A 27,865-nucleotide genomic window follows, 5' to 3' on the forward strand; every position below is an offset into this window, starting at 1 on the left:
TAAGCACCGAAACCGTGTGTGTGTGCGTGCGCGCGTGTGTGTGTTCGTTCATGCGTGTGTGTGTGTGTGTGTGTGTGTGTGTGCGCTCATGTGTGTGCGCGTGCATTCGTACATGTGTGTGCGTGCGTGTGTACATACACCAGTGCGACAATTGGAGGGGAATCAGCTTGTTGGACGTTGTCGGCAAGCTCTTCGCCCTCATAATCCAGGACCGACTGCAGACTATCGCCGAGTCCGTCCTTCCAGAATCACAGTGCGGTTTCCACAGGGCTCGTGGCTGTATGGATATGGTCCATGTTGCTCGCCAGTTGGTGGAGAAATCTATTGAGCATGATGGGCAACTCTATGCTCAGTTTGTTGACCTGAGGAAGGCATCGGACTCGATCCCGAGGCTAGCGCTCTGCGCCCTCCCGCAGAAGCTCGACGTCCTGCCCACAATGCTGAACATCATCAAAGTCACTGCATGAGTCCATGCAGTTGAAAATGCGGGTGGCGGCCTCACGTCCAACATCAACGTCAACAACGGCCTGCGGCAGGGCAGGGCCTGCGGCAATGGCTCGACACTGCTCAGAACCGCTCAGAGTGGAGGGAGGTTATCCACCGTCGTCAGAATATGTGTGTGTTTGTGTGTTCGTTCTCGCGGCTTCGAGGGGGAATGGCGAGCTGAATGCGAGTCGCGTTCCACCTGGCGCTCGGCGTACTCAGCACCGGTAGATGCCCGGCATCGCCCTCCCGTCACCTGCTACACCTGCGACCGACAGTTTGCACGCCCCAGTGATCGCGCACGCCACAAGTGTGGGGGTGCTTGCGTGAGCATGTGTGTACTGTCAGTCTACAAATTTCGGCCCATGCAAATTTCGGTCTGCCAGGGCTAAAACACATTTCGGCCCCATTCGTGCGTGCATGTGTGTGGGGGGGGGGGGTCTTTTCTTCTGCCTGTGTTTAGGTTCTTTTAAATTGTGACTGTGTGTGTGTGTGTGTGTGCATGCGTGTGTGTGTGCACGGGTGTGCGTGTGTGTGTATATGTATGTATGTGCGCACGTGTATGTTAACTTGCCCAGCAATGAGGTGTCCTTCTTCTAGGCACAGCAGTCCCGCTGCCAGGGAGCACTAATCTCTCACTACCCTGCTGCCAGACTCATTGCAGCGCATGTGACAAAGAAAGGTATGTGTGCTGCACGCCTTCAAACGTTAGGCGAGTTGTGCTAAGTCAGCATGCCTGTGTGGTCGCCTGTGTGTGTGTGTGGGGGGGGGGGGGGGGTGTTCGTACGTACGTGTGCCATTAGGCTCGGCTGCTTGAAGGTGCACTGTACCGGCCAATTTAGTTGACTACCAGGTGTAAACTTTCTACATGAATTGTGCATACCACCTTTTCATTCTCTTAACCCTTTATTGGCTGGCCTATACAGTGATCGAACACCGATGTTCGATGGGGTAGGCATTTTGAAATTATCGTAACTTGGTCAAATCTCGGTCTTTCGGAGAGATCGAAATATGTAGGTCGAATAGAAAACTCTCAGATGTCGCCTTGAACAATTTTCAAAGCAATACAAAGAGCGGTTCTTGAGCTATAGCACTCATAATGTTGGTCCCGGGAAATTTGCGCTCAGAGCGCGATGCGAGGATCAACGGCCGGGATTTTCCCTGCTTACGTCACCTGTTGACAAGACTACACTGATTCAACTAAATACTTCAAAAGCAGGTTCCCGGGAGTCTCTACGAAAATATTTGAGTTTCATACGAGCAACAGGAGTGAAATGGTGGATAGAGATAGATCTCGAGCGTGGGACCAGCGCTGGTGGGCCTTCCCCGGCTTGCAGCGCTGGGCCAGTGCATCCCGTGGAGTCAAGTGTAATTGCGCTCCTCTCGCCAAGGCCTTTTCCAGGATGAACAAGATCGTTGAATTTGTCCAATGCAAACTAAAGTTACGTCCAATTTAGGTACAGGTTTGGCGATTGCGTGGGCTTTTTTGTATTTTAATCGGCCAATAAAGGGTTAATAATACTGTTTGAATTGTGCATACCTAGTGACCAAAGGACCTTTTCAGGCTTTTAATGCCATGTACAGTAAAAGCTGTCAAGGCGACTACTCAGATAAGGTGACCACCTGTCCCAGAAGACCACTGTTACCAGGACGAAGGGATGCTATGTTCACTCGAATGACCCTGGATACGTAGACCACCTGGTAACAGAGACCACGTTTTGAAGGTCCCTTGAGCGGTAATTCTTAGACAGGTCTCACTGTAACTATTGTGTAGTTTATGGTCCTAAGGAAGCCGATCTAGGATACACAGTATCAATGATTGCCCGCACTACTAGCGGCGAGGGCAAACGCAGTCGGATCGCGGAACAGTTACCTTGGTGCTGGCGAACACCTTGCCGTCATCCACTGCCGTAGGTGGGACTCTGTCCAAGCCCACCCAGAGTGGGTCAATAACCGATTGTAAAATAGCTATGGACAAAATTAAGCTCGCGCTCACGTCCAACAACAAAGTAGGAAAGTTTTGTTCCACAACGTTTTCTTGTCACGTTTGTCAGTGGAATCTCGAAACCTTTTACTACTTTGTTGTTTGACATGAGCGCGAGTTTACTTTTGTTCATAGCTATTTTACGGTAATTATCTCCATGTTGACTAATAACCAAGTGAGTCGACTGTCCACGGCTCCTTTTCAACCTCTCCCCTTTCCCTGGGCGACCCACGCGGCGTATTTATGGCTATAAGCGAGTAGGTGTCTGTGCGATTTTGTGTATAATATAATGGAAATTTGGAGTCATAGTTATGGTTGTGATTTGCGTTCCCAACGAATAGGTATGTATACACAATTACACAGTGTGTGCTTTTATTCTGTTTAATACTGTCGTGGACATGGAAATCCAGTCGAATGACCGGGGCCGGCGCCCTCAACGCGCACAGAACGTTGCACACAGTGCGTGTGTTGATCCGATGCGACCAGCACGCTTCAGCGCAAGAATGCATGTGTACCGCTCACCCACGGCTGCATGGCCAGCGCCCTGGGGCCGCTAGACGTGCGACGGGATTCCCCATGTCAACGGCAGTACACGACCAGCCAATTCAGTATAACGATTGCGAGTAGTCCAAGTTCCTGCACACTAGCTAACTCACCGCCGCGATTATATTTTTGCACAGCCACTATAGGTATGCCAGGGGCGTACACAGGGTCGGTGGGAAGGGGGGGGGGGGGGGTTACGCGGCGTCCGCTGTAGTAAATAGCCACGCGCGTCGCGTGTTTCAGCGCATGCACAGTGCATGGAGATGTCAAGTAGTCGTAGAATCTGCAACCCGACGACTCGTTGACAACACGGCGCGACGCCCACGCGCAGGGCAACAAAAGACGGAAGACGAAATAAATCGTTCAGTCGGCTGACAGAAAGGGGGGTTTGTTTGTCCGAACCCTGTGGAACCCCTCCCCCCCCCCCCCCCCCCCTCTCCTGGGTACGCGCCTGTGTGCTACTCACCACTGTGATCAGGTGTTTGTCACCATCTCACCATTGTTGTGTGTACTGGCATGTCTTCCATTGTATTGTCCCTTCGGCTGTATCTCAATCATACAGGTCATTTTACTTCAAAGTACATGCAAGCGCAATGCACTTGACCCTCCCTGTAGACTGTGTATGCTTTGAAGTAATTTATTTGTTCGTATACTTTATTTATAATGGAAATCAAAACAGGCAAAATGCCTAATAACATTGGACCCACTGTAATGATGACTTATAATTATTATTCTTTGTTTGTTTTTGCAGGACAAGATGGCAAGAAGAAAGCTCTTCAAAATTTCTCTTCTAATTGTCCAGAAGAAGGCAAAATCAAGTGTTCTACTTTAAAACTTCACTCAATTTTAGATTTTCTCCTTCTAAAGCAGAAACAGCAAGAGTTCAGCTATCAGCAAGCCGAGAAGAAAACACAGCTTAAATCTGATTGGCTGAGGGTAGTTGACCAGTCATTTCAGGTGTGAAGTTCAGAGCCATGATAGGCTAATCAGCAAGCCAAGGAAACACTTGCTGAACTCTGATTGGCTGAAGGTGGTTGACCACAGTCATTTCAGGTGTGAAGTTCAGAGCTAGGATGGGTTATAAAAGTAATCATTCCAGTAGGGGATGGTGGTCGGGGTTTGGGATGGCCAGAATTTTAGATTTTTCTTCTCGGCTTGCTGATGGAACTCTTTGTATGAGGTTCCGGCTTGTTTCTCCTTCCTCATGCAGTATCAAAACATATTCTGTTTTTGACATGCAGTGCTGTTGCTTATCTTCATGGCTGTAGTCATCGTGGCTGTTCTTATCATCACTGTTGATCAGATGGTATAGTTTTTCTGACTTCAGCAGAATCTGTTATGTTTCTGCCACTAATGCCTTCAATGCTGTAAGAGAAAAGAGAGGTGGTTAGTGGATCTATCGACAGTGCTGCTCGAATAAATCAGACTGCATGACTAAAGGTAGCATTGGGTGCATGCCATACAGCCCTCAGTGCGCCATTCGGTAGCTTGGCCGGATTTCATTGAGCAACAATAATTATTATAGAATTATAGCTGTGACAAAGGTTACTCCACTGTTCATATACAGTGCTCAATGCCCAGAAGGACAGAAGAGCTTCCTGACAGATATCGTGGAGCAAAGTCTATTGCTGCCACTCAAGTTTCACACTTGCGCGATCATCAGACGATATTCATATACACAGCTGTGAATTGCCAATGGCTGCACAGACTAGTCTGATCTACCAGCATTACGGCATAGCTGAGAGAGCGCATACTGCCACTGTTAAGATGGTGGAAAACAGTAGCCATGCACAACAGAGTTGAAAACAGTAGCCATGCACAACAGAGTTGCACACAGGAAACCTGGAAGCTAGTCAGTAAAGCAGAATGCCAAGATTGGCATAACAGCAAGACAGAGAACAGAGCCTCACTGCCACCATGCACACACACCCATGACAATCAGTACAAGAATAGGCGACGTGCTAAAAGGTGACGACCAGCACGTGACTGTCATCCACAGCCTGTAGTAGGCATTAGCCACTAAACCAGCAAACCAGTGTCTGGTCCTGCTTTGCATGCACACAACACAGATAACTGACATTGTATTCTCACACACTCTAACACAGCAGCAGACATCATCATCATCAACCCAGTATACTACTTACCTGTACCTCTAGGCCAGTGCCGATTATTTATTTTCTTTTTCAGAGAGACTCAGCACAATGCCATGGAAAGATGGACAACAAAAAGGTTGACTATGGGGACAAATAAAACAATTTATAGGTGCATGCAATACGTGTAAATGGTACAACGGCTGGTTATTTGATCACGTTGATATGTCCGTGCTCAATGGTGGCAGGTGGGGAAAGCATGGAGCTAGAGTAGCGAAATATCGTCAGGTAAGATTACAACTTGAACGAAAGGGTGGAGTGCATAGTTATATGAAATTTCAGCTGTGCCTGAAAGCAACCATCTGCAGACACATTTTAGGACTTGGCAATTGAGGCAATAGATGTACTCAGTACGTGAATATACTGCGGTAGTGTCGGAACACCTTGCATTGCAATCTTGCAACAGACAGTAACAGAACGGGATTAACGACCAGAGAGACGGACCCTGAAAAATACCATTGGGGTTAGGACTGGTGCATGGTACGCATTGTCCATGCTGCGGAAGATGGGCGCAGAGAAGCAGGGGCTGTGTGTAACGGCATTCTCCGGGGACTGTGTTCCAGAGCACAGTGCCAAACACGATGAGCACTATTCCAGCAGGAATTGTTACTCTAATCCGAAAATATAAGTCAAATAATGAGTACTTTGCACTACACTCGAGGCAGACCAAGCATATTCTCTGGAACTTGAGTTCTGAAACGCACCTTCTCTTACCGCTTTCTTTGTTGAGATCACGATTGACGCACGGCAACTCACAGCTACTTCACCGGTGGTTGTAGCTCCTCTTGAACACCAGTGATGCTATGCAGGGCACAGTTGCTCATTGTCAGTTAGCGTGATGAATTCAGGCAACAGCAGGGCTGAAGCGATGCGCACATACATGTATCTTCTGCCAGGGCAATCTTTGCACGTACCGTAAGTTCCCAGTTTACTAGTGGACGGTGTCCGGGTGTTGTAGCTACTGCAGATGCTGGTAGATGTGGCAGTGGAAACATGCTGAGCTAGGTTCAACACTGAATGGGTTTAGGAGCAATATTGCATCAACAGTGGCGAGAAGCCTATAATCAATGAAAGTATTGCTGAAGATTTTTGTTGATGTACTGGTGCTCTCGGTGCTGTTGGTCACGGCGAAACGTCTGCTGCCACTGCTGTTGCCACTGCTACAGGACTGCTGATCTCATCTCTGCGTTACCCTCTGCTGACGCTTCTGCTTCTTCTTCAGCTACTGGGTATACTGCTGCTGCTGATCTCATTTCTGCGTTACCCTCTGCTGCTGCTATTGTTGTTGCTGCTGTTATTGTTGCTGCTACTGCTGCTGTTGCTGCTGACTACGTCTCTGTGCTGCCTGTTGCTGCAGTTTCCACTGCTACTGTTATGCTGATGCTATCACAGCGTCGCCTGATGCCGCTGCTCGTGCCAATCATGATGACGACACTGTGCTGATAAGAATGCACAAGACGAGTCATGAACCACTGCTGGTGTCTCCTAGGCTGTAGTGATGTCCTATAGAGATCACCATACTTCTCTTCTTAGAACCCTTGCCATGGTGGCTCACCTGCACTTCCATTGGTCTGCGTGCCAATCTCGTCATGACCGTGTGGCATCTCCTCGTGTCGGATCATAACGTCTGCTGTGCTTGCTGCATTTCATCTGACCTAAGCTTATTCCGAACCACCTGTGTGAAGACTATTTCATCCTTTGCTCGGGAATAGCTGTATGATGTCACTGCACTCCTCAATGGCTCTGGTAGTGCTGCTGCAAGCCTCCTCATGAAATGCACATAAGCATTCACGCACTCCGGAACTTCATGATACCACCGCGTTGTCGCAATGCCAATCGTTTCTGGAAAGTGCACAGCCATAGGTTTCCGAACTTTGGTCTACGATGCCCGCTGTCGTCTTGTCTGTGTCGTCCTGATCTAGCATATTCAGAATGATTGGTGTGAAGACCAGTCCATCTTTGCTCAGATGTAGTTGTCTCGGCTTGAATGTGTGCGATGACTACACTCCTCCATGGATGGGATGATGCTGGTGCCAACCTCTCCTTGCTTGGCAACACACAGAGAGCATTCACGTGCTCCATAACGTTGTTACATCACCGTGATATTGTATTGCTGATCGTTTCTGCAAATACAAAAATGCACAAATGCAGCACAATGCATACACAAAGCCGAAATCACAATTACAGGTAGACTCCCTTTAATTCGAACCTCAAATTGCCAGGCCCTAACTTCGAATTATCCGGAACTTCTAATTATCCAAATGCAGCCCCATGCATTGATATGTATATCAAAATGCTTGAAATCGCATGCCGAATATTGTTTGCACATTTTTATTTGCATCAACGAAACATAGGTGGTCGTACCGGTACGCGGTCATGTACAACGGATTATCAAAACACTGGATCGACACAAAATCATTCTGACATTATCTTCATCTTCTAGTGAAGAAGTTGTCAGTCACTGCAGCTTTCCTGAAACAATTTCAACGGAAAAGAACTGCGCTGCCTAATCCGTGTCATGAAAGGCCGTTGGACAGCAGCACGTCGTTCTGAAGAACGGAAGTGGAGCAAAGGCATAGACTATATTTACGACAATAGTGTTGTTGTGCGCCAACATCTCCGCGCACGAGCTGGCGCGGTAAGAAAGGCCATCGAGATCCGTGAAGAGAGTCAGCCACCTGGAAGAAGTCGTCTTCAATCAAACCTTTGCAATTTGCCTCGCACGGGCTTGAATCAAATTTCGAGAGAAGGTGGGTTTCTTGAACGCTATAGTCGATCCTGCAGCGGACCATCGATCGATTTTTTAGCTACTCTTGGCTAGAGAAGGAGAAAAGAATGAACTTCGAATTACAAGGATAGCAACTCAATCTCACTTCGAAATAAGCGTTCAAAGGACATAGCCAATGTACTGTAAACAGCTCTTCTGTACGAAGACTGGGTTCGAATTATCCAACCGGCACACTTTTCGTACTTCGAATTATGCATTCGATTTTGACTTGAAGTGACTTGCAGAAGATCGGTACGACGAAAAAGTTCGAATTACACGGAATGTTCGAATTATACCGTTTTTGAATAAGAGGGAGTCTACCTGTATAGGAGAAGTATAGAACATTACGAGAGAGAATAGAGAGGATGGGGAAAGAGAGAGAGAGAGAGAGAGAGAGAGAGAGAGAGAGAGAGAGAGAGAGAGAGAGAGAGAGAGAGAGAGAGAGAGAGAGAGAGAGAGAGGGGGAGAGAGAGAGAGAGAGAGAGAGGGAGAGAGAGAGACAGAGAGAGAGAGAGAGAGAGAGAGAGAGAGAGAGAGAGAGAGACAGAGAGAAAGAGAGAGAGACAGACAGACAGAGAGAGACAGAGACAGACAGACAGAGAGAGAGAGAGAGAGAGAGAGAGAGAGAGAGAGAGAGAGAGAGAGAGAGAGAGAGAGAGACAGAGTAGGTTACATTTATAAAGACAGGTAAGTCTAACAAATGAGGACCTCTACAACAGGGTTTTTACGCCTGAAAGCAGGTGCATGATTTAACAAGCAGGTTGTCAGTCTAGATTTTATGCGCAGATGGAGAAAAAATGCGCAGAATTTTTGTAATGAGATGAAAAGCAGAAATAATACTTAATAATAAGAAAAGATGAAATGAAAGCCTGTTCACAACCCCGCCCAGCCTTGCGAACTGGGTATGGTGGATTAATTAAGAACCCGGTTCAACGCTCGAACAAGCGCTCTCCACTCAAGGTGTTCACAGCAACTGATAGGAACTCATATGGGGAAATTATAGAAAAGAAATAATAAGATAAGGCCACCCAGAATTGGTATGGTATGGTATGGTATTGATTTATTTGAATTCGGTATCTCAACAGTAATTAATTCGTTGTTTCGGGTCACCCGACCGACCGTCTTTTTTTACCTGACTGCAAAATGTTTTTTTATTGCGCATGCAAGAAATGTACATCATACATGCTCTGAACATGAAAGCGGTACCGTGTAGACCTACGTGTGCATGTGTGCTTTCGTGCTGGACCGCGCCTGGACGGAACACGACGGGAGGGCCTTTCGCGTCGAAAACAATTTTAGTGCAGATCATTCCTGATCCGCGGATCACGATCGAATTTCAGCAGTCCAGACATCGACGTCGACCTCGGAAGCAGCCAACTGACATGATGCAGCGCTTCGTGACGACGTCGTCTTCATTTATCCCCGATCCGCAATTGGTTAGGACCATCCTGAAACAGCATCAGCTCCACCATCGTGTTGCTCCTTGACAGAAGTTTTGGTGGGAGCTGCTCGTCAGGCTCGTTTGTCAGCGAGGCCAAGATCTGGTCCTGGAGGAGACCTGGACCTGATGCAGTGATGGGACTGAGCTGGATCGTCTGCAGTCAAATAATTTGATCGACTGGCTTGATGGACAAAAGCTTGGATATTCGATATGCACAGTTGTACTTGTGTCATGTACATGTACTTCATTATGTATGCACATGGCAGTAACCAAAATAAAATATAAAATAAACCCGACCGACCGACCCTGGTACGGATGAGTGAAGTGTCCCGAAACAAAGAATTAATTCTAGGTGGCCTAAAGGGATACATTTCAGCGCAACTCAATAAACGGAGCCCCGCATACAGTACCTCAGAAAAGTGGATCTTCCGACCAGTGTTTTTGTTGACGTCGCAACCAGATGATGTAGCTGCTTCGCAGAGACGTCTTACTGCACAAATTACAAATATATTTTATTCTTCGATTAGAAAACCCAAGCGCTTTCAGAGCCCTCCGAAGAGAGTCCGGGATGAAACCACGCACACCTACCTCAACTGAAAAAGAAATGACCTGCCACCCGTTTGCTCGGCATTGAGGAGAGAGAGAGACAGAGAGAGAGACAGAGAGAGAGAGAGAGAGAGAGAGAGAGAGAGAGAGAGAGAGAGAGAGAGAGAGAGAGCAAGAAAGAAAGAGACAGACAGACAGAGAGGCTGGAAGTCAGAGACAGAGACAAACAAAACACAGGCATGCAGGAACTGCTGTTGGGGTAGTGCTCGATCCAAAAGGTCTGGTGAACACAACCCGCAAGAGAGTGCAACTCCAGCCAATGGGCTTGTGAAAAAGAAATTTCAAATCAGGCAAAAAATGTACATACTCTATTGACCCCAATGCCTGATAGGGACAGGATTACACGCACCTCTGCTTCGAGTAAAACTCTCCGGTGGGCATGTTCCTCTCAATGCCAGTGTAAACCAGTAGGGTTCCCAGTAAAAAGGCAGCATTGCCTGTTGGGAATTCCCTAACAAAATAAGAAAATTAATAATAATAATAATAATAATAATACGAGTAGCGCTAACCGACAGCCGACAGCAGAATGTCTCAGTACTCTGTCAGTTTTGTGCCTAGTTGTTGCACTTACTGAATGTATATAGTATCTGGTTACAGTGATGGAGAGTTTCTCTCAACTCGTATCTATAATAATTATTTCCTTTTCCTTTCTACAATAATAATAATTTCAAAATTTTAAAGGACGCTTCACGCAGCTTCATTATACTTGAATCGTTTGCAGGCAACCTGCCTACACTCAAGAGAGCACTGCATCTCACACAAATCCATTGGTATCGTTACAACGTTTCGGTCTTTATGACCATCATCAGGAATGAAGTGGACATGGAAAGAACAGCAGTATAAAAGAAGGAGGCAAGCAAGCAAAGCGCGGTACATAGTGACAGCGCGCGTAGAGAAGTGCAAAGCACGTCATGGCGGGTGTGCATTACTACATATACATGACAACACAAGCACAAACGGCGAGGAAAGTAAATACTGCGCTACAGCAGTGATACAAGCCCAGTTCTAGTCTCACACCACCAGTGAGGTGTGTAGAGCCCCGCGCCACACGCAATTAATAACAGCTGTATTCAATGCCGGCAAAGCGCACCGGTCAGTACAACTACATCCCATGCATGATGCTAAAGCCAAGTAGTAAAGGTAGCTGAGCAAGAAAGATGATTGCAGACCATGGTAGAATGTGGAAGAGCATACTCCATAAAAGGTGGTAGCCAAGGTACGTGAAGGCATGCATTGCCCACACACATGTGCCGAGTGTATCACCCAGAACGCATGCTAGAAGCCAATAAGGCCGCACAGGTGGTGTTATAGCAGGTCCCAACCACTGTTGTTGTTGATTTCGGGGATCGCTCCCTGATGTTGATGGCCTCTCGGATCCTCCTCCTGGGGCGGTCACGCTCAGACCCAAGAACCCGGATACCTGAGAAGGCCGTTGCTCCCAATGGCAATGGTTCAGATGCATGCTTGGCTGCGAAATGCTCACCCAGCGCGGTGCCGCTCACTGTGTTCTTTTGTCCTGGTGGCGAGGCTGCGGTACGTCTCACCCGCCATGACGTGCTTTGCACTTCTCTACGCGCGCTGTCACTATGTACCGCGCTTTGCTTGCTTGCCTCCTTTTTTTATTCTGCTGTTCTTTCCATGTCCACTTCATTCCTGATGATGGTCATAAAGATCGAAACGTTGTAACGATACCAATGGATTTGTTTGAAATGTAGTGCTCTCTTGAGTGTAGGCAGGTTGCCTGCAAACGATTCAAGAATAAGAATAATATTGATTTTAAATTTTTCACCGCCCACAGCCGCACAAAGTCCTTGGCTACAAAACAAAAATTAAAATCTCTCCAAATCTCTCCAAACCAAACTTCAAATTCCTTTCTAAATGGCGATGGTCCGTCGCTTGTAACTCCATGGAGGTTGGTGAAGGCGCGGGTGACTCTTGTGAAGACTCGTGTGTCAGTGCGGTTCCTCTCTAATTGTCGTCGTCTCGGTGTTGTGCCACCGTTTGTGAGAAATTGTTCAAAAGCCAATTCGCTGTTCAAGAACGCTGCTGGAATTGCAACACTTGAGCAGGGATTTCATCGGTGTGTCCTGTCTCGATTGATCCGCCACAAGTACAAGATCATTGACTCACTACACAGGGACATAAAGGTCTTGGAGGAGGAGGTTGAGACCTCCTTCAGCCCGCCGGAGAGCTACTGGATAAAGGGCCACGCGAGAGTGATTGCGGACCGGGTTGGTGAGGATGATAGCGAGCGCCTCGACTTTAAGCTTTGCAATCTGACAAGCAGTGGAGAATCTGTCCGGAAGGGTGCTGCAACCCGAGACAGCGAGCGGTTTCCTCGGGTAAAGAGAGTTGTCGTGGACCCTTCCGTTGCGGAGAGCGTGTCGGACGTGGCCGTCAGCACCTTGGCTCACGGACCTAATTTCGTTTTCCAGCCCACCCTAACAGATTCAACGGTCAGGGATGTTGGTGTGGCCATTGAGCGTATGGCGTTCGGGAGGCGCTGGATGGAAAGCATCCGGACATCCAGTTTGGAGGCACAGAGATCTGAAGAACTGCTGGCTGACATACGCAGGGATTATCCGACAGACCAACAAGCTGATCTACCCGAGTCTGCTTCGCAGGTGGAAGTCCCAACACCGAATACCTGCCTAGATGACGACCTGAAGCTGAGAAGGCTTTGCCAACCGTCGAAACAGCCGCCATCCTTGAGCCATGGAGAGGAAGCAAACATACGAAGGTTGAAGGAAGATGTAGTAGACATATTTCAGAAGGAGCAAGACAGACGGAGTCGGGACAGTACTAACCTGAAGCTCACCAGAGAGCAGAGCCAGCATCTTCAAGACCTTAAAGACAACGACGACATTATCATCAAGCCTTCTGACAAGTCCAAAGGTTTCGTCCTTATGTCCAAGGTGAATTACGTTTCCAAGTGCAGCAGCCTGCTCGAAGACTGCAATAGCTACGAGAAGCTAGAGACAACATCAATGGCAAGATTCCGAAGAAGCTTGAGGATGCTGTGAACCCAAGTTATAGTCGAATGCCACAATTCTATGGTCTTCCAAAAGACCATAAGGAAGGTTTGCCAGTCCGACCAGTTGTAAGCTGTTCTGATGGACCCACTAGCAACCTATCTGTGCTGATGGACCGAATCCTTAACCAGTTGTTGCGTTTTGTACCCTCGCACCTGCCCTCTAATTTGGCATGCATTCAAGAGCTCACGAAACACAAGAAATTGAATGAAGACTACCTGTTGGTGTCCCTCGACGTGGTCGGCCTCTACAGCAACATCCCGATCGCTGACGACATTGAAGCTGCGACCACATTACTGGAGGAGCACCGCGAGGATGTCGATATGTTGGGTCTGAGTGTGAAGGATGTCCAAGATACCCTCCAATTCACCCTGACGAATAACATATTCGAGTTCGACAATCAGCAGTGCCGACAACTGAAAGGAATCGCCATGGGCAACCATCTGGCCCCGCCATTGGCCATTATTTTCATGTCAGCGCTTGAGAATGCAGCCCTGTCTTCTGCTGAATTTCAGCCCTGCATTTTCAAGCGCTACATTGATGATATAATCATGCTGTGGCGACATGGACGAGCGGCTCTGAGCCGGTTTGTTGCCCATCTCAACAACCAACACCCTTCATAACATTCACCGTCACACACTCCGACAACGACACCAGGAGCATCGACTTCCTTGACTTGACGTTGAGTGTCAGTCCCGAGTGTACGTTGGAGTGGGAACTGTTTGTCAAGCCTTCACACAGCGGAGTTGACCTGTCATTCCTGTCGTCTCTCCCTTTGTCAACAAAGCGTGCAGTCGCAGTTAATCAGTGTCGTCGGGCAATCTCCAACGGTTCAACGGAGGCGGGAAGAGGAGCTGGAATCCAGAAAATCACAGCGTGACTGGAAGCCAACGACTATCCAGATCGAGAAATTAAGCGGGCAGTTAAAACAGCAAAGAAACCGAATCGAGGCAAGATGAATCCATGGAAGAAAGCCGAATCAATCAATTCTCAAGCTCCCATTCATCAATGATGCACTGGCCGCTCGGGTTTCTCGCCGTGTTCGTCAGTATAGTCCAGATGTTCGTCTTGTTTTCACGTCTGGTCCGTCATTGAAGCGTAGACTTGTCCGTTCGTCGTTTGGTACGCGTATGTGTCCGCGTGATGTGCAGCGTGCGAAGGTGAAGCGTGGTCCTGGCAGGCCAATGGTGTGCAGAGCATGCGACGCGGATGTGAAGAGCAGTGAATGTCTGACGAAGAATGTAGTGTCTATTGTATGCCATGTACATTGTGCGAGGAGCTCTACGTCGGGGAAACCGAGCGTCCAGTGAGGGAAAGATTCAAGGAACATTATCGAGAGGCAAGGGTGAGGGCAGTGAAGACTCCCTGGGGGGGGGGGGGGGGGCATTACAAGTCTGACCACCGAGAATTTGCAACATCTTTGCCTAACTTCCAGCCTTTCCACCACGCCAAGATTCTCGGCAGGGAGTCTTCGCTGCCTTCCCGCAAGTACATGGAAGCAGCCGAAATCAGAAGCAGAAAGCCAGCAATCAACTGTGACAGTGGATGGAGACTATCGGCATGAATTCATCCAGACAACAGGACCTTTCATGGTTACCGTGGGCAAGACCATCTCATCGAATAGATGCAATTACCACCCGTGAGGCTCGCACTCACGCACACCCCCCCCCCACATACACACACGCACACACACGTGCACACACACACAAACACATACATACACACACTATCTTTCTCTGCCTCTGTCTCTCTCTCTCTTTCTCTCTCTTTCTGGCCTCGTCACCTTCACATCTAATTGGCGATCACACTAGTTGAGACACGCACTTCACGCTGACCCATCATCACCTGACTTGAGATCTTGCAAGTTGAGACATTTTTTAGGCTATTATCTGGCGTGCGATATTGTGGGTAGGTTCTGTTTGTGTTTTTGAATATGTGACATGATCTACAATGTTAGTCTCAATTCTTAGCACTAGTTATGATGTTCCTGGTATATTGCCACGTTATTATTATTACCTTTTTCTGTAGTTATATTGTTGTTTTGTTCACAGGAGTCACATATCCCTGAAGATGCCCTCTTGGGCGAAAATTTGGAAAGGAATTTGAAGTTTGGTTTGGAGAGATTTTAATTTTTTTTGTAGCCAAGGACTTTGTGCGGCCGTGGGCGGTGAAAAATTTAAAATCATGACAAGGCTACAGAGGAGTTACGCCATTCTTATGTATACAATAAATGAGGAGGCCGAGGGTTTATTGGTCATAAACCCAAGGCCTCCTCATTTATTGTATTTAGAATCAACCAGTAAAAACTCCTACTCAATCTCCAACAACAAAATAAATGGACAGCTGTTATTTGTGTTGCTTCAGAACGTACTTCAGAACTGTACAGACTTTCAGCCCGAGTTAAAAATTCCAACTTGAGCACAGCCTTAGATTGAATAAAAATCGAATATTTGCCACAACTCCAAAAGTACTGAATTAAAAATCACGCACCAGAAGTTCTTTCAACATCAGGAACCCAGCTCATCTGCACACCCGGACCGGAGTACCTGGCTCAGGCAATAGGTGGATGAGATATCACCCTTTCTTCTCCTCCATAAAGCCTGGATGCAAACAAAAAACAAACATCACAAGAAAAATATGTTTATTATCACAAAGAAAACGATTGCTCATTACAGCCGGACCTCACCAGCAGCTACTTGAGAATGCTGTGAAATGAAAACACCAGCAGCTAGTTGAGAATGCTGTGAAATGAAAACACCAGCAGCTAGTTGAGAATGCTGTGAAATGAAAACACCAGCAGCTAGTTGAGAATGCTGTGAAATGAAAACACCAGCAGCTAGTTGAGAATGCTGTGAAATGAAAACGGAATGGTAATGTCATCATACTGGTTCACTGATGTTGCCGTGACCGTGACAGCGGAAAAATGTTTCCCACCACTTTGCGGACCGGCGGAAACCAGATCCCGGCAGCATGTCGGGGCGCTTTGGATATGCTCGCAAAGACATAATTATTATTCCTTTCTGCCCCTTTTCAGTCTCACTACTCTATGCTTTTCGAGTTCCGACTGCGGGACAGGAAAATCCATCATCATGCCGAAATCTTTATTCGACACAGCAATGGAGAGAGAGAGGGAGAGAGGGAGAGAGAGAGAGAGAGAGAGAGAGAGAGAGAGAGAGAGAGAGAGAGAGAGAGGGAGAGAGAGAGAGAGAGAGAGAGAGAGAGAGAGAGAGAGAGAGAGGGGGAGAGAGAGAGAGCGAGAGAGAGAGAGACAGAGAGATAGATAGAGAGAGACAGAGACAGAGACAGAGACAGACAGAGACAGAGAGAGAGAGAGAGACCTTTGCGCACTGCAGGGTTTGCAACGGTGATTTCTCTGTTAGCGGTGGACGAGTCCTCGAAGTCAAGCGTCATTGCGGTAGACTAAAACATACGGCTGCGCCACGTGTTGTAAGTAAACAGAGACCAGTGAGAGCTCTCTTCGCTTCACCCAAGCCAGCAGGTAGCGACCAAGTCCTGACAGCATAGTTATTGTTTACAACTTTTCTAGTGGAGCACAACCTGCCATTGCCCTCCGCAGGTCATTTTAGTAAGCTGACAAAGAAAAAGTTCCCGGGCAGTAAAATTGCGGAGCTGTATTCTTGTGCCAGAACAAAAAAACACAGCCATGGTGTCACATGCCCTGGCACCAGCAGCTGATGGCGCTGTTACCAAAGCCTGCCGTTCACAGCCGTTCAGTGTAATGTGTGACGGCGGCAATGATGCATTTGAGAAGAAGTACTTCGGTATCATGGTCCGGTACTGGGAGAAGAAGACTCGTAGAGCAGCAACCCGCTTCCTGGACATGCCAGTCTGCAACATTGCTACTGGTCAGACCTTGTTCCAGGCCATGGGCGAAGTGTTTCAAAAACAAGCGATACCGTGGAAGAACTTGATTGGCTCCGCATCGGACAGTGCGAGCGTGATGACAGACAAACGTAATTCTGTTCTGAGTAGGGTGCTAGAGCAGCAACCTAAAGTGCTCAGCTTGGCCTGTGTGTGCCACCTTGCTGTCCGGAGCGCTGCGGCTGGCTAGAAGGTGCTTCCAATTTCTCTTGACCAGCTCCTGATAGATGTATTCAACCACTTCAAACAGTCCTCCAAGCATTGCCAAGAGTTTGCCGATATACTGACTGACTTCGAAGACATTGCACCAGTTTGTGTTCTTAAGCGTTGCACCACACGCTGGCTTAGCTTGGAGCGCTGCACCACACACTGGCTTAGCTTGGAGCGCTGCACCACACGCTGGCTTAGCTTGCAGCGCTGCACCACACGCTGGCTTAGCTTGGAGCGCTGCACCAAACGCTGGCTTACCTTGGAGCGCTGCACCAAACGCTGGCTTAGCTTGGAGCGCTGCATCACACGCTGGCTTAGCTTGGAGCACTGCACCACATGCTGGCTTAGCTTGGACCGCTGCATCAATCGTCTGCCAGTCCTTTGGCCTGCCCTCAGCTCCTACTTCGACCGCAAGAGGGAGAATGGCAATGATCGAGCCGTGAGGGTTTCAGACAAGCTCGAGAGCATAGAAACTAAGTTGTATGCATCCTTTGTCGCCTTTGCACTGAAGCCCCTCAATACTTTCAACACGGCGTTCCAGACGATGTCTACGAGGATCGGCACAATGCAGATGGACGTCATGAATTTTTGCGCAGCTTTCTAGCCAACTTTGTGAAGCCGGAAGTGATTCAAGCTGCCCAAGATCTGCTTGCCATTGACTACCCAAACCGGCAAAACCAGGTACGATCTCCAGTTGCAACTGGGTTTCAGTCCGCATTATTCCCGTAGTTATGCAAAAGACTTCACTTCTGTTGGTACTTCCGCATGCCAATGCCGATCCTGAGGGCTTGTTCACAGTTGTGGGAAAATTGAGAAAGACCAGCTCAGTCGTCTCCTTCCTTCCACTGTCTGTAACCTCATCAGTGCTAAGATGAATGGCCTCTCTGGTGCGTGCTATGATGCAACCTTTGCAGCACCTTTGATGAAGACTGTCAAATCTGCTACAGCCAGAAGCTTGAATGTTTCAGAGTGACTATCTTGCTTTCCCAGTGAATTCCTCTCTATTTCCACACTGGTTCGTGGAGCTTGAAATGGTCATACATATACTATAAGCAGTGTTTCAGTAGAGGCTATCACATGCACACAATTGTTCTCATAATTATCTGTTCCTGTTGCCTCTTCTCACGCCTATCCCGTCTTCTGTTTCTTTTGGTTTACAGTAGGGCTGAAACAATTATACCGATAACTCGCATATCGATCGTTAAGAGTGCAATCGATAATCGTTAGTGTTCAAAACGAGTGCTACCGATTTATTATACATGCATATCAGTGACAGTATTCTAGCCCTTGCACTCCATCCGATAGTGAATACGAGCACAATCATGTACTTCCAAGCGCGGCAAAATTGATTTGTGGCTTTGAAAGAGATCAGGAGAGAAGACTTTGTCTCTTTGGTTCATTTGTGTGAGAGGTTGGAGATAAGAGCAGTTGCCAGAGGGTGATGACAAGATTCTTTGCTCTAGAAACAACATGAAATTCTCTAGTTCATGTTGATAAAACCAGCCAGATTTCCACAGATGTCAACAGTGCGGTGCCACAAATTTCTAATGTACCAAAGGTATCATGGAATTTCTCCAAAACTGGTGTCCGAAGTACACGAGTAGAGCCGACAAGAATCGATAAAACCAATATATCGATCGTTAATGATATTGGTTGATCGTTAGGAGTTATTGAATGATCGTTTCAGCGGGTCTTAGTGGTTTGCTCTTAGGGACCGTCCGTAAATACATGTATTTACTTAGAGACGTCTAACAGGCGTTTCTGGTGGGTGGGTTCGCCTGCAAGGCGTTTCTAAAAAATACGTTTCGGAGTGCATGCATACCATACCGCGCGTGTAGATCTACATGATGTAGCACTGCTACAGCTAGCACCAAGAGTATACAGTCATGTACATGTATAACCTATACATGTACATGTATAGGTTATACATGTATAACATTTACATGTAAATGTTATACATGTATAACATGTACATGTACATGTTATACATGTACATGTATAACCTATACATGTAACCTATACATGTACATGTATAGGTTATACATGCACATGTATAGGTTACATGTATATGTTATACATGTACATGTATATTTATTTATTTATTTATTTATTCAACATCTCCTGGCCCGTCCGAAGACTGCCAATAAACATGAGAGGTCAGGTGATAGCCAACCACGGCAAGCTAAAAGGGAAAAAAAAGAAAGATGCTGTCAGAGAGGGAAAGGAGATAGGGAGAGAAAAAGAAAGGGAGGCACATTAATAATACATGGGATCACTTCGGATGAGACAGTGTGGAAAGCTGGACTGTGAATTTCCTGATATCCTGGCATGTCTTGATGCTAGTAGGCAGGTTAGACCAAAGGGAGTATGCTGAGAAGAAAGGGGATTTCAAAAACAGAGAGGAACTAGCTCGGGGCAGTGATAAGGCATTGCGTGTTGGTCTAGTGGTAACAAACCAGTTGTACTTGGCAATATGTTTCGGGACTTGGGCTAGGAAGATTTTTTGCACAAGGATACAAAGATGCTGCTGATGTCGGGCAAGAAGAGGGTATATATATATAACATATACATGTACATGTATAACCTATACATGTACATGTATAGGTTACATGTATAGGTTATACATGTACATGTATAACATATACATGTACATGTATATGTGAGCCGCGCCAAGCTAAAAAGTGGCTTCGTGTTTTGCCAACTGTTGGTACGACCAAGTCACCCCACAGATCTCCACTAGTAACTTGCTCAGTTTAGACCAAGACATGAATAACCTTGGGTAGTAGTAAACCTAGGTGCTGTTGTGCACATGTCTGTACTGTTCCCCGGCCCTCAGAGCTCAGTTACCTCAGCCTGCTCATGACTACTGTGTGTTGTGTCTTGTTGATGTCCCTATTCATAACTGCTGCATGCATTCATTGCTAGTTCCATGCATAGTTCTTTGTCCTACTGTGGCGGGAAGGTCGTCTCGTGCAGCCGCAATGATCAGCTGCGCTATGGAGGTTCAGTTCCGGCAAACATGCGTGTGGATTTGCATTTTGCTGCTTGATTTTGATGTATTTGGGGGAGTGCAAGGAAAGAGCTTGCTGGTGCAGTTGTTAGGTTCTTGGTCTTTGGCTGTTTCTGTTACTACCAGGTAGTAGCTAGCCTTTTGAAGTATTGCAATCAGTTTGCAATGGATACAGTCTTCTCCTAGTGATAATATTCTATAAACCTCAGACTCTGTGTTGTGAGTGAGAATACCGGCGCAAACATTGGTCCTTCGAGCCGGATCGCGAATGGCGGAGGAACAAAGAACGAGTGCTCGTTCAACCAAGGGAGCTGCTCCCAGGCGACTGGGGTTTGAGGACGAAGAGAGTGCGACCAGTCCAAGAACCAGCTTCAACAGGCAGACACCGTCGCTCGCATCAAGCCGCACGTCAGGAAGTGCGCCATCAGTGATGGAAGCAAGGTGCGCCCTGCTAGAAGCGAGAAAGAGGGTCGCAGAGGCGGAGGCTGACCTGGCCAGCTTGAATCTCGAGAGGGCGTCCAGACGCTCTGGCACACCGAAGTCTTCATCGCCCACGATGAGAGAGGAAGTGTTCGAGGAAGAGCGACGATCTGAAATGCAAGCGCCCACAGCTGCAAATGGCAGCGATGAGGTGAGCGTGTTGTACCCTGCTAAATCCGTACAGTCAGGGCAAACTAGTGACCCGGACTTGATAAACCTGAGTGCAGATAGTGTCTGCGACCCACGTACAGTCAAGTCCCGTTCTACAAGCGGTAGGACAGTAGAGCGACTTCAAGGAGTTGGCAAAAACTCAGTTTTAGTGTCAGACTCAGTAAGTACCGGTACACAGCGCACAGAGCAGGTAGAGCAAGGTACTCGTGCCTCTTCACACATTCCGTACAGCATGGCAGAACGCGCAGATGCCACACCGCTAGCTCTAGCGCCATCACCGCTCCAAGCACTGCAGGGTAGTCCTGAACCTGTGAATCTCCCTGAGCAGTCAGCTGTAACCGCACACAATGCACAGTCACAGGCCAACGAAAACGCACTCAGTCACGCACACCGGATGATTGATTGCCTGCAGCAAAGTTTACAACAGTCCGCTGACGAAAGTCATGAGAAGGATCTTGTCGTGCAACACCTTCAGTCTGAATTGCGGCGAACACGTCGCGAGCTAGACCTCCACAAGAGCACAGCTCAAGCTGAGAACAGCGACCTGTATGATTGCAACACTGAACTGCGGGCTGAACTCGACAAGATGAAGCGCGTATCGGAGCAGCGCAAGGTAGAGTTCGAGGCGATGGCCTGCCAGAGACAGCGGTCACGCGAAGAACTCCAGGAGATCGAGGAGCAGGCTGCGCGCGCGGAGGGTGACAAGGATCACCTACGTGAGCTCCTGAGTCAAGCCAGGCAATCTGCGGAGCAGCAGCAAAGGAAAGCTGACCAGTGGCGCCAGCTGTTCCTAGAGGAATGCGCAGCGCGAGGTAGCCCTGCAGACCGGGCAGTCGAACAGAGACGTGATACCGTGACTGACACGAGTAGTCCTGGTAACGATGCTCGATTCCACGCCGTCCACGAGTACGAGCCTCGACCTGCAGAACTCAGGGGAGCGAGGTCTGTGGACAAGTCATCGTCATACCACCGCCGGACTCCAGCTGAGTACCACCAACCCGTCCCGAAAGATACTGAGGATGTGGAGTCCCTTGGCGACAAGGCTGAGCCGACACAACGCCTGCCGCCCGCAGCACGCGCTAGGGACCAGCCAATCGCAGATGAAGAGCACACCCCGGCCCAGGCCGCTCAGACTTCAGTGGTGACAGCTGTCAGTCAGCTTGCGGAGGCCTTGGCCGGACACCTGACGACAGCCACGCAGAGACATGGCTCCCAAGATACTGGCAGCGACCTTCACAAGATAGTCGCCCGACAGTCCACCGCAAAGGACCTCCCAGAGTTTAACGGCGACCCGGCGTCCTGGCCGATGTTCCGCCATATGTTCACGTCATCGACGAGTGAATGCAAATTCTCCAATGCGGAGAATATGGCCAGGCTACAGAAAGCCCTCAAAGGGAAGGCTAAGGACACCGTCAAAGCCATGCTCATTGTACCTGATAACGTCGATCGTGTCATGCAGACTCTGGAAATGCGGTTCGGGCAGCCAGAGCAGGTGATACAGACCATAATTGACGGCGTCAAGAAACTGAAGCCAGCTGGAGAAGAGGACTTCGAGGCCCTCATCGACACGGCAAATGCAGTCGGCAACCTCGTCGCAACAATGCAGCTCATGAACGATACCGGACATCTCACAAATCCCACCCTGCGGCAGGAAGTGATCATGAAACTTCCCAACAGCCTGAAGCGGCAATGGGGGGAGTTCGTCCATACCCAACAGACCGGAGTGACCCTGGCAACACTCTCCGAATGGCTATCACAACGAGCGGACGCTATCAGCCACGTCAGAAGACTCACCGCCACTGACAGAGCTGAAAAGCCGCCAATCGGCAAGCGACCAGGCGGCCTCCGTGGGAACACCTTCACCGCACGAGAAGAACAATGTGGTTTCTGCAAGAAAGCCGGGCACTCCGCTGCCAACTGCAACACCTTGAAGAAGGCCCTAGTCAAGGACAGGTGGAAGTGGATCAAGAATGAGAACCGCTGCTTCGTCTGTTTTGGCTGTGGACACCAAGTCAGGGACTGCCCGAAGAAAGCACGGTGCGGACGTGACGGGTGCGAAAGGCTACACCACCGACTCCTCCATCTGCCGCAACCGAGCACGCAGGAGAGGACGGGGAACCAGCCAGCGCCGTGCAACGCAACTCGACGACCTAACAGTGGGAGGGTGATGCTGCGCACAGTACCCATCAACGTCACAGGCACGAAGGGGACGGTCCACACGTTCGCTCTGCTCGACGAAGCATCTACAGTCACGTTGCTTGACGCTAGCCTAGCCAAGGAGATCGGCGCCAAGGGGACGCACTGCCCGCTGACACTGACCTGGACGGACGACACCAGCCAGACTGACAACAACTCCAGGAAGGTGGAGGTTTCGGTGTTCGGAAGCGGGCAGGAGTTCTACCTGAACGATGTACGAACCGTTACACTGGATCTACCCAAGCAAGACCTCGACGTCAACAGCACCTGCCAGCACTGGAAACACCTCCGAGACGCTGATCTGACAGTGGAGGATATGCAAAAGCCCAGAATGCTCATCGGGCAGGACAATTGTGACCTGATCATGCCCCGAGAGTGGGTCGAGGGACCGCCCGGATCGCCGGTAGCCACGCGGTGCAAGCTAGGCTGGGCAATCCACGGCAGAGTCGATGACCTCAGCACCGAAAACGCCCACAGCAGCCTGTCAGGGCAAATCAAAGATGGCTGCTTCGATGACGACCTACATCTGCTCGTCAAGTCTTTCTTCACCACAGACTCGTTTGGTGTCAAGGTCACCAGCACTAAGATCCGGTCCCGACAGGAAGCGCGAGCTGAGAGGATCATGGAATCGACCACCAGACGAGTCGGAGACCGCTGGGAAACCGGACTCCTGTGGAGAGAAAGTGGCATACTCCTACCAGAGAGCAAGCCCATGGCCCTCCGGCGGCTGTTCTCCATCGAGCGAAAGATGGACAGGGATCAAGTCTTCGCTGACGCGTACTGCAGTAAGATCGAACAGTACCTGGCTGCCGGTTATGCCTTCAAGCTGACACCAGAAGAGGAGACAGCATTCCACGAGCGCAAGTGGTACCAGCCGCACTTTGGTGTCACGAACCCGAACAAACCAGGGAAGCTGCGACTAGTCTTCGACGCGGCAGCCTCAAGCAACGGCATGAGCCTAAACGACGCCCTGGTTCCGGGTCCGGATCTGCTGAATTCTCTCACCGGCGTTCTATTCAAGTTCAGGGAGCACCGTATTGCCTTCGGCGGCGATATACAGCAGATGTTCCACCAGGTTCAGATTCGGGAAAAAGATCAACCATCCCAACGCTTCCTTTGGCGAGGCATGAAACGTGACAGAGAGCCGGACGCGTACCAAATGAAGGCGATGACGTTCGGAGCGGTATGCTCGCCTGCCTCGGCCCAGTTCGTGATGCGGAGGAATGCTGAGGAGTTCAGGGACAACCACGAAGAAGCTGTCTACGCAATCAACCGCAAGCACTACATGGACGACTACTTCGATTCAACGCCAACAGTGGAGACAGCTGTCGCCAGAGCGCTTCAAGTCGTCAAGATCCACAAAGCCGGCGGGTTCACCATTCGTAGCTGGGTAAGCAACTCGTCAGAGGTCCTAGCAAGCGTGCCACCCGAGCTCAGGTCCGACAGCGCTCTCACGATCGACAGCGGTGAAACGGCCACCCCGACCGAGAAGACCCTTGGCCTCAAATGGATGCCGCGGGAGGACATCTTCAGCTTCAAGCTAAGTGCACGACTGGTGACACAAGAAGCAGAAGTGACGCAGCCGACAAAGCGACATGTGCTACGCATGTGCATGTCAGTATTTGATCCGCTTGGCTACCTGGCATTTCACACGGTATCGGCAAAGGTACTTCTCCAGCGGATATGGCGCACCGGAGTCAGCTGGGACCAGCCGCTACCGGATGACCTCGTGACACGCTGGAAAGAGTGGTGGCAAATGCTACTCAAGCTGAGCGAGCTGTCTGTGCCACGCCCCTACAGTGAAGATATGACCAAGAGAGCCCAAGTTCAACTACACGTCTTTGGAGACGCCAGCGAGTCGGCCTTTGCGGCTGCAGCCTACCTCAGAGTCACCTTCGCCGACGGGAGTGCCCAGGTCGCTTTCGTGCTGGGAAAAGGAGGAGGTGGCTGCGTGAATACCTGCCGACGTTGACGAGAAGGACGAAGTGGCATCAGCGACAGCAGAAAGAAGTCAAGGTCAATGACATAGTCGTGATTGCCGACAGAGACCTACCCAGAGGCAGCTGGCCGAAAGGTACCATTACGGCCGTCTATCCCGGCACCGATGGACATGTCAGAGTGGCCGACGTCAAGACAGCGTCCGGGACATACCGCAGGCCGGTGTCAAAGATCTGTGTGCTGGACGTTCTGAATAAGGGTGACGCTTGAAGACGTCACCGGGGGGAGGATGTTGGTACGACCAAGTCACCCCACAGATCTCCACTAGTAACTTGCTCAGTTTAGACCAAGACATGAATAACCTTGGGTAGTAGTAAACCTAGGTGCTGTTGTGCACATGTCTGTACTGTTCCCCGGCCCTCAGAGCTCAGTTACCTCAGCCTGCTCATGACTACTGTGTGTTGTGTCTTGTTGATGTCCCTATTCATAACTGCTGCATGCATTCATTGCTAGTTCCATGCATAGTTCTTTGTCCTACTGTGGCGGGAAGGTCGTCTCGTGCAGCCGCAATGATCAGCTGCGCTATGGAGGTTCAGTTCCGGCAAACATGCGTGTGGATTTGCATTTTGCTGCTTGATTTTGATGTATTTGGGGGAGTGCAAGGAAAGAGCTTGCTGGTGCAGTTGTTAGGTTCTTGGTCTTTGGCTGTTTCTGTTACTACCAGGTAGTAGCTAGCCTTTTGAAGTATTGCAATCAGTTTGCAATGGATACAGTCTTCTCCTAGTGATAATATTCTATAAACCTCAGACTCTGTGTTGTGAGTGAGAATACCGGCGCAAACACCAACAAATCGAGAAAATCACCAAAACGTCACAGTAGGCAAAATTCTACTCGAGCGCGCTCGCGAAAATATTCACTTTCATTCAAGTACAGTAACTAGTTTGCAAGAGGATGAGTCATCGTGACCACGGCTAGAGTGGCTAGTATAGCTATGGGGAGACGTCTACAAGCCGTCCGACTATCATTCTGACAAGCTGCCTAGTGAGTTGGCTCTTGCTGCGATGTTTCACTTTGTTTCGGCACCTTCAAATGTTAATGACGTGGCGTACTGTATTCCAAAATTTCCTCATTTCAAGGCCAATGGTGCCACGCGACGAAGCAACGCATTGACTCTACCTTGTAGCATATCGTCCCGTGGTGCATTCTACCACTACCTGCACCGGGGAAGGAGAATGACATGGACTAGGACGGACAAAGAATCAGTGCCCCTTTTTAGCGATGTGCAGTCTGCTGGACCTACGTGCAAGGGACCAACGGAGCTCGATCTCTGGCACAACACTACGAGCTACATGAAAGGATTAATTCATGCTGGCATAGGTGATTGGAGAGAGTATGACGGACTGTCTTGGTAAGATGCGACGTTTCCCAGCCCAGCGAAAATATAGTCACAGACTCACAACATCATTGAAGGATATGAAAATTCGTGTTGCGTGAAGAAATGAAATGAGATACATAGATCAATTATTCTTTCTTGGATCTTCTAATTAGAACACAAGTGCTCGTTCTTCTTGTATTGCTTCCGCACCTGCTAAGATTTATCTCCACTTGGTGTCCCATGATTTTTGGAGTTTGGGCAGGTCTTCAAATCCTTAGTGTCATTGATACCAGGTATGCTGTGACCTGTGCGCAACGTATACATGTAACTATTTATGGCACATATACATTTCAGATGGGCACCAAAATTTCCCTGATGGAAGTTGGATAGGTAGACATCACTTTGGCATGGAAAAAGAAATGTCCAAAAATTACGCCTAAGCCACCTTTTTGCTTGGCTCGGCTCGTATTGTTTTATGGTGTGTATTTTGCCCGTTAACGAGACTCAGTACATGCCCTACATGTCCTTCGCGTGCAATTTTGTAACTGATGCACACCTCAAATTTCCACATGCACTGCAGCACAGTCCTAGTGTCGACAGTGAAAGAAGCAGCGTGCAGCTTGCACCCTTCCTTTCTAATACTGTACACTGATGTCGATCGCGCAGTTTGTAAACCTTGCAAATTGTGTACCACATTGGCCTGATACGTTCGTTTTGCGTTCTTTTCAAAAGTTGGACGTACCGGAAACTCTTCTTCTGGAGTAAAAAAACAGACACAATTACTCGTTTCTTTTTCGCTGTCGTCGCTACTTTCCATTACGAAATGCCATGCATAGTCCTGAACCCTCAATCTAACTTACTTAGGAGCGTGTCCAACTACTTGTTTCTCACCACTTCAATAAACAACGATAATTATCAGGTTCATGCAGTTGCATGGTGTGCGCCTATTCTTTACACATGTGCAACCGTTGTGCGTAAATTTCACCCAGTGGTCACGTGGTCACGACCTTGAGTTGGCAACAGGTTGGCAGGTATGTGGTGGTTGTATCTCAGAAAATTCTATTCAACAACAACAATATTTCAGACTAGGACAAATAAAATACCCTACCGTGCACTGTCGTTTTGGCAGCGTAGCGTCTTGACAGCACCACTACGGGAAGTAATAGCCTTGAACCTGGCTCGACAAGCTCCAATCTCTTGGGACTGAATGATAACGAAACGCGGACTGCTGCACTTCTGCTTCAAGAGCATTTACATTCCGAGTGGAAAAAGAGGGCCGAAATACCTCCTCGTCCATGGCACACAGACGGGAGCCACCAGAATAGAAACTCAGAAACCAACAATGACCTTAGTCCTTCCCCTGAACTACCTGCACACAGCACTAAAGCCAGTGGTCGACCAGGCCCAACTGTAACTGGATAATATCGACAAACTAGGAATTCCTGCTCGTTCCCTGCCGAAGAAGTGCGAGTAAAAGCATTGGATGTACAGTAGAGGGAATTGAAAACACAGAAAAAGCCAGAGCAGCTAGCCGAGGTCCGAGTTATGCCTGCTCCACACTATGACTGTATACTATGCTGATTTTTCGGCCGATGCC

The 27,865-nt window shown here is 48.8% G+C and overlaps 1 long non-coding RNA gene across 2 annotated transcripts; it reads right to left on the reverse strand.

Moving 5' to 3' along the window:
* Positions 1-5,212: 5,212 nt before the first annotated feature.
* On the reverse strand, positions 5,213-27,865 carry LOC135825839 (uncharacterized). Of its 2 annotated transcripts, XR_010555151.1 has the most exons (4): positions 27,377-27,865; positions 15,497-15,606; positions 9,779-9,858; positions 5,213-7,283 (listed from the first exon to the last, which is right to left on the reverse strand). It is a non-coding gene; the product is annotated as an uncharacterized LOC135825839 (long non-coding RNA). The 2 variants fall into 2 exon arrangements; XR_010555152.1 differs by lacking the exon at positions 9,779-9,858.

This window comes from Sycon ciliatum, chromosome 10, assembly GCF_964019385.1.
Source record: "Sycon ciliatum chromosome 10, ocSycCili1.1, whole genome shotgun sequence".
In the NCBI taxonomy this organism is placed as follows: domain Eukaryota; kingdom Metazoa; phylum Porifera; class Calcarea; order Leucosolenida; family Sycettidae; genus Sycon; species Sycon ciliatum.